The sequence below is a fragment of the Bidens hawaiensis genome, unplaced genomic scaffold (genome assembly GCF_021521415.1).
Source record: "Bidens hawaiensis isolate Kalapana, Puna unplaced genomic scaffold, B.hawaiensis_p1.1 tig00010384_1, whole genome shotgun sequence".
In the NCBI taxonomy this organism is placed as follows: domain Eukaryota; kingdom Viridiplantae; phylum Streptophyta; class Magnoliopsida; order Asterales; family Asteraceae; genus Bidens; species Bidens hawaiensis.
In genome coordinates, this window is record NW_027491789.1 from 699,771 (window position 1) to 710,463 (window position 10,693).

Sequence of the window (10,693 nt, forward strand, 5' to 3'; positions counted from 1 at the left end):
GAGTTCCAACAACTATGGCTATGGTTTTTGTTATGAAATTTAGCTACAAATTTTGGATTGGTTTTGCTACGAATATAGCTACAGAAATTCACATGCTTTCACTACGAATTAATCAAGGTGTTGGCTGCGGATTTAGCTAGACTTTGTATCGAATCTTTCAATATTTTTTTCTTTTTTATATTCTTTTTCAATTTCCCCTATAAACAATATATGAATTTTTATAAAATACCATACCAAAGACAAAAGTCCAAACCAACTAGCACAAAATATTCAAATGTAATACAAGAAAGATCTAAACATACAAAAAGTAAACAATAAAAACTGAAATTTGGTTTTTCAACATAAACCCATATATCTAGCTAGTTCGTGACAATGGATGAAGTTTCTCATTCATTTTAGCTTATAATCTCTCATTTTCTTCAATTTTCACCAACATAGCATTTTTTTTGGCTTTTCGTTCAAACTCCATTTTTTTTTCGTTCCAACTTAGCTATCTCTCTTATAATGTTGTAAATTTTAAATCCTTTAATATGTGATTAAGGTGCTAATATTTGTTGGTGTGGTGCAGGTATTTTGGTTGACACACTGTATTAGAGAACAAATTGAGAATATATGATTTTGAGTAAACGTTGTGAGTCCATAGGGGAAAACGTTGTTAAGGTAAGCTTTAATTATATTAACTATTGTTGTTTTGGAAAAAAAAAGTTTAGGGTTTTTGGTTATCATTTTGGGATTAATCAGTTTCTATTTAATTGTTTAGGTAATTGATATAGGGAGGCACCAAATGAAAGTAACGGTTTTACATTTGTAGTGTTCACAAGTAAAGATGTTGCTCAAAAGGTCAATGTACGACGAATACCCTGTAATTATTAAATTTGCACACCATTGTTAGGAACACATTAATGTTCAATGTTTTATACACAGTTATAAAAGCTACTTATAAATAAAAAAAATTGACTAGTTTGTAAATGGGTATATGTCACACCCGCACTTAGGACCTAGGCATGCGACCAATAGTTGATACATGTTTTGAAAATATATCAGAGTTTTAGCGAAAGTCTTTAGTTTATAATAAAATATTAATTTATATTTTGAAACATTAGTTTATTTGTAAAATATAACAAAATATTTGATTTAATATAAAGCTTCTCGAATAATACATATTCAAGAGTTTGATTTTCAAACCTTTGTTTTATTTATAAAACTTTGTTTAAATATTGTTTGCAATATTTTAATAATTTAAAATATTGAGTCATCTCTACCATGCGAGCATCTATCTCCATGAGTTAGCTATAATTCCATGCTACCTGTGCTAACTTTATTTCCAGTAATATTTTGGGGGGGAAATACTTCAGTGATATGCTGGTGAATCGTTGACTCTAAAAACATTTTATAAATCTTTCTTTGACCGACAAGATAGTTTTCATGAAACAATCTCAGCAGAAACGTCTATTATTTCTGGGATTGTGCCACTGCCATACACACACAATTACGGTTCTCCGGGAGTTGATACCCTTTGTAGAACTTTTATTATGACCTCTAGTCTGCGGCCATGTAGCCTTGACTGATAGACTAGATTGATTATGTTCGGATCCAGACACATGTGTACTTGGTCTGAGTTGTTTTTATTTTCTATCTTGTATTTTAATAGGGATCACGTAATCCCATAAATCTTTATTTGACTGTGTTAGTTTATATTGACTGAAAAAGGTTTAACATATTCACCTGTGACTGTCTGTTCTGAATGATGTGGTGATCTCGTTTAAAAACCTTTTGTGAATGAATGAATGATTGAATGCTTGACCTATAATAAAATAGGTTTATATAAATACCCGGATCGTCTCTTAATCCGGCTACAGACCTTTAGTCTGGTTTTGATAACTTAAACCTTGATTGATCTTTTGTTTGAACGAAATATTTTGATATGAATTTCTTTCTCTATATTTGCTAACTATGTGTTATGTTTCTTCTTCAAGAAGAAATGTATATGTTATGTTTCTTCTTCAAGAAGAAACGTAAATTATCTCTATTCTTTGTTAATATCTTATGTTTCTTAATGAAGAAATAGTGTACTAACTATATTCTTATTTTAAAAATTCCATCTTTCTCAAAGAAACATTATTTTAATTTATTCATTGTATTTTATAATTCTTTGATCAAGGTCTAGGCTATACCCCCGACTAGGGTCTAAGCATTTAGAATAATAATATTTTATTTGGGCAGAACCCATACCTTGCTAAGGTTACTATTTTATAGATTCTCGGGAAGTACTTCGACGCTTGCACGTACTTTAAGAATCTTGATCAACAACTCCTCAGCACACAAATCAAGGCAACGTTCGGGAGTCGCCGGGTCATGCACGTACTTTGAGGCGGAATGTCGGGTCGTCTCGAGTTGACACGGTTTACGAGGTCGTCACGCGTTTCGAGGTCGGCACACAAAACGAGGTGCGCCGGTTGTCGGGATTGTTGGTACGAACTTCGAGGTGTCGTCGGTATATGGTGCGGATTACGAGGTTATAGTTGTCGGGTCGGTGGCACGGAAATCGAGGTAGAGAGAGAAAGTATTCTAAAGAGAGCAAATATTTCTAGAGAGAGAGTGGAGTTGTGTGAATGAAATGAGCCATGAGACACCCTATTTATAGCTGAAATTTGGTCCCATCACGGTACGCGATGGAACCTTTCTTTTTGGTCATCGAGTACCACGATGACACGCGTTATTCAGAGAATGCCACGTGTCGCCACGTGGCGGACACGTTTCACTGTCTTAACCACCCTCTGCCACGTGTTGCCACGTGGCGGGCACGTGTCATTTTCTAAGACACGTGGCCTGCCACGTGTCGTGACGTATGCCACGTGTCACATCCGGGTGACACGTGTTGATGTGTCATCAAGGACCATCGCGTATCGCGATGGCCTATTTGGTTATGCCCATCGCGTACCGCGATGGGTCAATAGATCAGGATTTTTATTTTTAAACCCCTTTAGTTTTACTAACATGTCAATTTTGGATTGGAATTTTGGGGATGTTACATCCTCCCCACCTTGGAATGAATCTCGTCCTCGAGATTCGTGGTGAGTGATTTCTTGCTTATCGATTTACGATCAGTCTCTTTCTAATCTGCTGCTTGAGCTTAACTTGAACCGTTTGCATGGTTTGCAATTTATGATTTGTTGTTAACTTTTATCTTTGGGTGATGTATTCAGTCAATAGTTCAGAATATCATAAGTAATTGTAAATTGTTTAGCACAGTGGCCAGTTGTGTTTAACTATTTACCTTACCTTTTGCATTCTAAACATTTATAGATGTTAACAAGATTGCTTCTTGGATTCAGTCTATCAAATCCTTTTAACTTACTCATCTTGATACCTTTCAAGATATTTATACTTAAGTAATAATATTCCTTTACTTCTTGATCTTGACGGATTCCTTCCGTTTATTTCTATCAATTATACTCTTGAATTTTCAACGTTCAGGTAACTGACTTTCCTTGAGCAGACATATTCTTATGTCTTAGTTTAATTTATTCGTTTCATCGTTAGTTCATCTTTCTACAGATGATGACTATTGAATAACATACTTTCTTGTTATTTTGAAAATTTTACTAACTCTTTTCCTCTGCATATAGGCATTCTTGTGTAAGACACGATCTTTATGCTAATATATTTCTTTATATACATTTAGGATTTAAATACCCTTATACGATTACAAAATTTCTCATTTCATAACGAGATTACAATACTTTACAAGAGCTAACTAAACTATTAGTTATTTCTAATGCCTTTAGATCTTGACTTTCGTTGGCATACTCTTGTCTACTTCTATTATTGGTTGGATGCATCTTGTATGTTTAACATATTAGCCTTTCCTTTCTTAGCACCACTTCCAATAACGTTGTTTGTCTTATTCGGACATTCTGAGCTGAAGTGTCCGTTTTCTCCACAGCTAAAACATACAACTGTTTTCCTCTTGCAATCGTCTTCCGAATGACCGACTTTATCGCAAAAGTTGCATGTGATTAATGGAATATTTTTGGGGAAATTTGTTGGTCTTAAACATTTCCCTGATGTCTCTTGCCACATCTTTGGCAGATTGGTCTTGTATATTTAAAAGATCCTTCCACCTTTTCTTTGCCTTTCCTTTTTTTTCTTTCCCTTGAAATCTTCTCTCTTTTCTTTGTCATTCTTATCCTCTTCTTGATTTCTGATAAGACCATTCATAAGATAACCAGCTAATTCCATGGCTAAATCAGCGGTTTGAGGCAAATGAGATCTTACCATATCTCTAATTTCCCGAGGTAAACCCCAAATATAGCGGGTTACTTTGTTGGATTCGGGTGTTACCAAATGCGGTACCAATCTACAATACTCATGAAACTTAGTATTGTATTCTCTGAGATTAGTGTCTTCCACCTTGAGGTTCAAAAACTTAGTTTGAATAAGATCGATTTCATGCATGGGAGAGAACTTTCGTAACACCAGTTCTTTGAATTCTTCCCACTTCAATTGATAATAGTTTCTCTACCCTTTGACATGATCAGGGTATTCCACCATTCCAAAGCCTCACCTTTAAAATATTGAGAGGAGTATTGAATCTTTTGAATATCAGTACAATTGCTGATGATAACAATGGACTCAATTTCTTCAAGTCATCGTACAGCTGATATGGCACCTTTATCTCCATAGAATTCTTTTGGTCCAAATTCTTTGAAGTTCTTAAAACTACTACCTTGAATTACTAGTTGTTTCTTGAATTTACGATTGAATTTGCTCTCAGCGTTGGAGCTATGAACACTTTCTTCATGATGAGAAGGTTTTCGATATGGATGACTTTTAGAAGATTTATTTGAATGTTCAGATTTACTTTTACGTGCTTCCCCTTTCATTACATCTACGAAAGGAGTCATTGCGTTGTGAATCATTTCTTGAATTTGAACAAGATACTGCGCAGGAATCTCCTGTGCAGGTTCTGTCGTATCCTGGTTGCTTCTATGAGTTGAAGCTTCATTATCATTCACTTGATTATTTGGATTTGACATTCTGTAAACATAATAGATTTTAGTATGAACGAAATTCTTTATTTATATACTAACGATTGAATGTTTACAACAGATGTGTGACATTTGATGTTAGTGCAAAAGATTGATTCTTTATGAGATGTTTAATTAAGCTTATCGCATTTCAAGAGGATTCTTTCTAATCTTTCTTGAGATTGCTCGTCTTGAAATGACGCAATTCTAATTATTCTTTATTTGAGAATTTGATGTTTGAGATAATAGTATGAAACGATAATTATTTTTCAAGTATTTTGACGATGATAGACGATGGGGTTCTTTGAGAGGCATCAATTCTTTCTAGTTATGTATTCTTGAAGTGGTTAGTACAAACCTTGTGTACAAATAGACCACGAGAATTTCTATACTTCTCTTCCTAGGTCTGGTTCTTTAATCTTTGCTTAATTTTTCCACCTGGACTTTTCCTTTATTTATAGCTATTACTCTCTTACTTCCATATGAACTTGGAAGAATTATCTTGAGAGTTTGTGCAATCTTTTCTTGACATAATTCCTTAAAAGATACATTACAAATTTCGAGGAAATTTAAATACATCTCTTATTTATGTTGTTACAAGATTGCACGACATTTATTACAATTGCATTGTTTACAATTAATAAGAATTCTTATTTCTTCCATCGAATAATCAGCTTCTTGATTTGGTTGTCATTCTTTGTATTTTCTACTTTCTCTCTTTTCTCTTCACCTTTCCTTAGCATCCAAGGCTTCAGTTAGTTTGGTGACATTGACTTCATAATGAGTTGGATCATCTTCAATGTCATACATCTCCATGTTCTGACCTTCACCTTCAATGTGGGTTAAGTAAGATCTTGCATCGTTGAATAATATTCCCGTCCCTGAGGATTTTCTTTTGAATAAGTCATTACTTCATTTCTTTTCGATACTATTGGTTTCTTGGATCTACTTGATACGTCTCCATACGTGTTCTGATTTGGAATAATCTGGGCTAGCGGGATGTTGGAATCAAACGAATCTGAATCTTACTCCATTGTTGTTTGGTATGAAATTTCGTCGCTAGATACAGGAATTGGGAGAAAAGAGGTTCCCATGTGACCTTTTCCTTTACCTGATCGAAGCTTAACGGATTTTTTGCTAGATTGACAATCGTACATCTGTACGAGGTTATATAAGGAGGTCATTTCCTATCTTATCCGTACTTGTTATGATTTATTCGTATTTAACTTTTAATCATTCTTTGATATCCTATTTTGGATACTAATAATTATTATTATAAACTTATTTCTGATCGAAGCCTAGGTATGATTAAATACCTAATTCGCTAAGATCGATGGTTCTGATACCAACCTGTCACACCCGCACTTAGGGCCTAGGCGTGTGACCAATAGTTGGTACATGTTTTGAAAATATATCAGAGTTTTAGCGGAAGTCTTTAGTTTATAATAAAATATTAATTTATATTTTGAAACAGTAGTTTATTTGTAAAATATAACAAAATATTTGATTTAATATAAAGCTTATCGAATAATAAATATTCAAGAGTTTAATTTTCAAACCTTTGTTTTATTTATAAAACTTTGTTTAAATATTGTTTGCAATATTTTAATAATTTAAAATATTGAGTCATCTCTACCTTGCGAGCATCTATCTCCATGAGTTAGCTATAATTCCATGCTACATGTGCTAACTTTATTTCCTGTAATATTTTGGGGAAAAATACGTCAGAGATATGCTGGTGAATCGTTGACTCTAAAAACATTTTATAAATCTTTCTTTAATTGACAAGATAGTTTCCATGAAACAATCTCAGCAGAAACGTCTATTATTTATGGGATTGTGCCACTGCCATACACACACAATTACGGTTCTCCAGGAGTTGATAACTTTTGGAGAACTTTTATTATGACCTCTAGTCTGCGGCCACGTAGCCTTGACTGATAGACTAGATTGATTATGTTTGGATCTAGACACATGTGTACTCGGTCTGAGTTGTTTTTATTTTCTATCTTGTATTTTAATAGGGATCATGTCTTTATTTTACTATCTTCGTTTAAGATAAACATCCCGTTTATCTTGACTGAAAAAGGTTTAATATATTCACCTGTGACTGTCTGTTCTGAATGATGTGGTGATCTCGTTTGAAAACCTTTTGTGAATGAATGAATGATTGAATGCTTGACCTATAATAAAATAGGTTTATATAAATACTCGGATCGTCTCATAATCCGGCTACAGACCTTTAGTCTGGTTTTGATAACTTAAACCTTGATTGATCTTTTGTTTAAATGAAATATTTTGATATGAATTTCTTTCTCTATATTTGCTAACTATATGTTATGTTTCTTCTTCAAGAAGAAATGTATATGTTATGTTTCTTCTTCAAGAAGAAACGTAAATTATCTCTATCCTTTGTTAATATCTTATGTTTCTTAATGAAGAAATAGTGTACTAACTATATTATTATTTTAAAAATTACATCTTTCTCAAAGAAACATTATTTTAATTTATTCATTGTATTTTATAATTCTTTGATCAAGGTCTAGGCTATACCCCCGACTAGGGTCTAAGCCTTTGGAATAATAATATTTTATTTGGGCAAAACCCATACCTGCTTAGGTTATTATTTTCTAGATTCTCGGGTAGCACTTCGACGCTTGCACGTACTTTAAGAATCTTGATCAACAACTCCTCAGCACGCAAATTAAGGCAACGTTCGAGAGTCGCCGGGTCGTGCACGTACTTCGAGGCGGAATGTCGGGTCGTCTCGAGTTGACACGGTTTAGGAGGTCGTCACCCGTTTCGATGTCAGCACGCAAAACGAGGTGCGCCGGTTGTCGGGATTGTTGGTACAAACTTCGATGTGTCGTCGGTATATGGTGCAAATTACGAGGTTATAGTTGTCGGGTCGGTGGCACGGAAATCGAGGGAGAGAGAGAAAGTATTCTAGAGAGAGAAAATATTTCTAGAGAGAGAGTGGAGTTGTGTGAATGAAATGAGCCATGAGACGTCCTATTTATAGCTGAAATTTGGTCCCATCGCGGTACGCGATGGAACCTTTCTTTTTGGTCATCGCGTACCACGATGACACGCGTTATTCAAAGAGTGCCACGTGTCGCCACGTGGCGGACACGTGTAACTGTCTTAACCACCCTCTGCCAGGTGTTGCCACGTGGCGGGCACGTGTCATTTTCTAAGACACGCTCTGCCACGTGTCGTGACGTATGCCACGTGTCACCTTCGGGTGACACGTGTTGATGTGTCATCAAGGACAATCGCGTATAGCGATGGCCTCTTTGGCTATGCCCATCGCGTACCGTGATGGGTCAATAAATCAGGATTTTTATTTTTAAACCCCTTTAGTTTTACTAACATGTCATTTTTGGATTGGAATTTTGGGATGTTACAGTATAACGAGATTGTAAGTTAGCTATTTTGTTTAGTATTAAGCCCAATATAATATATAATCTACATTGTGATCCAATTTTATACAATTGGTTACCGATAGAAACCGCAAACCAAACTGTTCATCACGGATTGAAGTTTTTAACAAACATGTGAAATCCGTGAACCACGCTTCAAACCCGAACCAACCGATGTGTACTTCATCTGGTTCCGGGCTGTACCCGGTGCACAGGTTCCGGGTTGTACCCGGTGCACACTCCTGATTGAGTTGCAAAGAAGACCAAACTACGTTTTTTTTTCTAAAAGAGAATATATTAACCTATTTATGCTACAGGTGAAGTAAAATATAATCAAAGTATATGGGCAAACTAATTTTTCACATAAAAGTAATCAGTAATTGGTTTCTTAATACCCACAACTATACTTTGCATTTCATGTTATAATTAGCAATAAAAATCAAATTTATATTATTATTAAATTTAAAAATAAAATATATATTGAACAAATAAACTAAAGGTTATAGGTAATTACTATTATTATCATAGCTGCAATTGATCACTATTTAGAATTGCACTAGGCTGAGGCACTTAGTGTGGACTTACCTCCAACAATGTGTTTACTATCGCAACCATTACCTTGCCCGCTACCTCAACCACCATCTTGACCTTTACTATCACCTGCTGAATCGTGTGCCATGATTCTTAATATTCACAAGGACTATTATGTATAGCATGATAATTAACATAACTTAAAAATTGATGTAAGGCCTGGTTTTGTTTACTTAAGTCTTTTGTATTTGTATCATTTTAGTTTACGTTTTCGTTCGTTTACGTTTATATGTATTGGGCCGAGGCCTTGTGTACTTGGTGCCTATTGGGCTTGTTGTTAATGAAATGGTATATAACATACCACACTATATAATGTGTGTGTATGGAATACACCAAACAACTCTTGCATCTTTCATTTCATCTAAGTAACTAAACTCTCTCAACTCCTACACCTCTCCTCTTACTTTCGGCCTCCACTAACCCCACCACAAGATCCGAGATCTCGGTCCGACTAGTTGTTTTCGCCAACTAGTTGTGAGGTTGATCCAAGAACGACTAGTACTTAATTTGTTTTGTTGTTTGATCCAGTTTCGGGACCTACAATTGAAAAGAGAAAAATACATTTTTCCTTGGCGTTCTATCAACTCCCTACGGTCACCATCACTGCCACCATCATTGAAATCATCATCACCGTACATGAAGAGGTAGGTCCCAGCAGAGCCCAGTTGGACCCGCAAGACTCACCTCAAAGAGGGACGTCTGCGCAGTTGAACCCGCAAGACTCACCTTCAAGAGGGACGTCTGCGCAAAGGCTAAACTCGCAAGACCTTGAAGAGACGTCTGCGCAGAAACCAGCTGGATCCGCAGGACCCACCATGCTCAGAGACGTGACGTCCTTACGCGCAGTACGCAAGCTGTTCCCGCAGGAAAAGCCTCCCAATGGTCGACGTACTCCGCCTGTTCCCGCAGCTACGGATACTAGCCATCAGGGAAGGCTACCCGCGCAGCAAGGCTACACGCACAAGGTACTTAACTCTTAAATAATTCAGTAATGTCACCTGAAGAAGGAGTGAGCAAGCCGGGAACACTCCCGCACAAAGCCGGGAAAACTCCCGCCCAAATGAGCCAGTCCGTATGATACTGGAGGATCTTTTGTACTGTACCTGACGAGGTATGGACAAAAGATCTGACTAAAGATACGACAGCTCACTGACAACAGTATGACGAGCAGCACGCTCTTGTACTGTATGTCACTATTAGCCGCTGCCTACTCACCAACCTGTCGGAGGACGTGCATAGCCTGCAGTTGGTGGAACAGGAATAGTACACAGCCGGCCTGGTCACTATCAGCCGCTGCCTACCCACCAACCACCAGCATGGCATGTGCGTAACCCACAGTTGGCAGAACAGGAACACTGTTCAGCCGGCTGTACCTGCTTGGAAACCTACCTTCGGCTATAAATACTCCAACATCTTGGAATGGTATTATCATCTTATCTCATATCTTATCTGGATATATTACCTGATATCTGCTCTAGTCATTCTCTTAATATACACTTATATTCAAGAGCAATCTAGTCTGATTCTCACGCCGGAGGGTGGTCACAAGGAGGTACCCCCCCTTCTCAGTGACGAGCTCACGGTGTCTGTTTTGCAGGTCATCAGAAGAACCATCTTTGCCGGATCTAACCTCTCGTGGGAAACATCTAT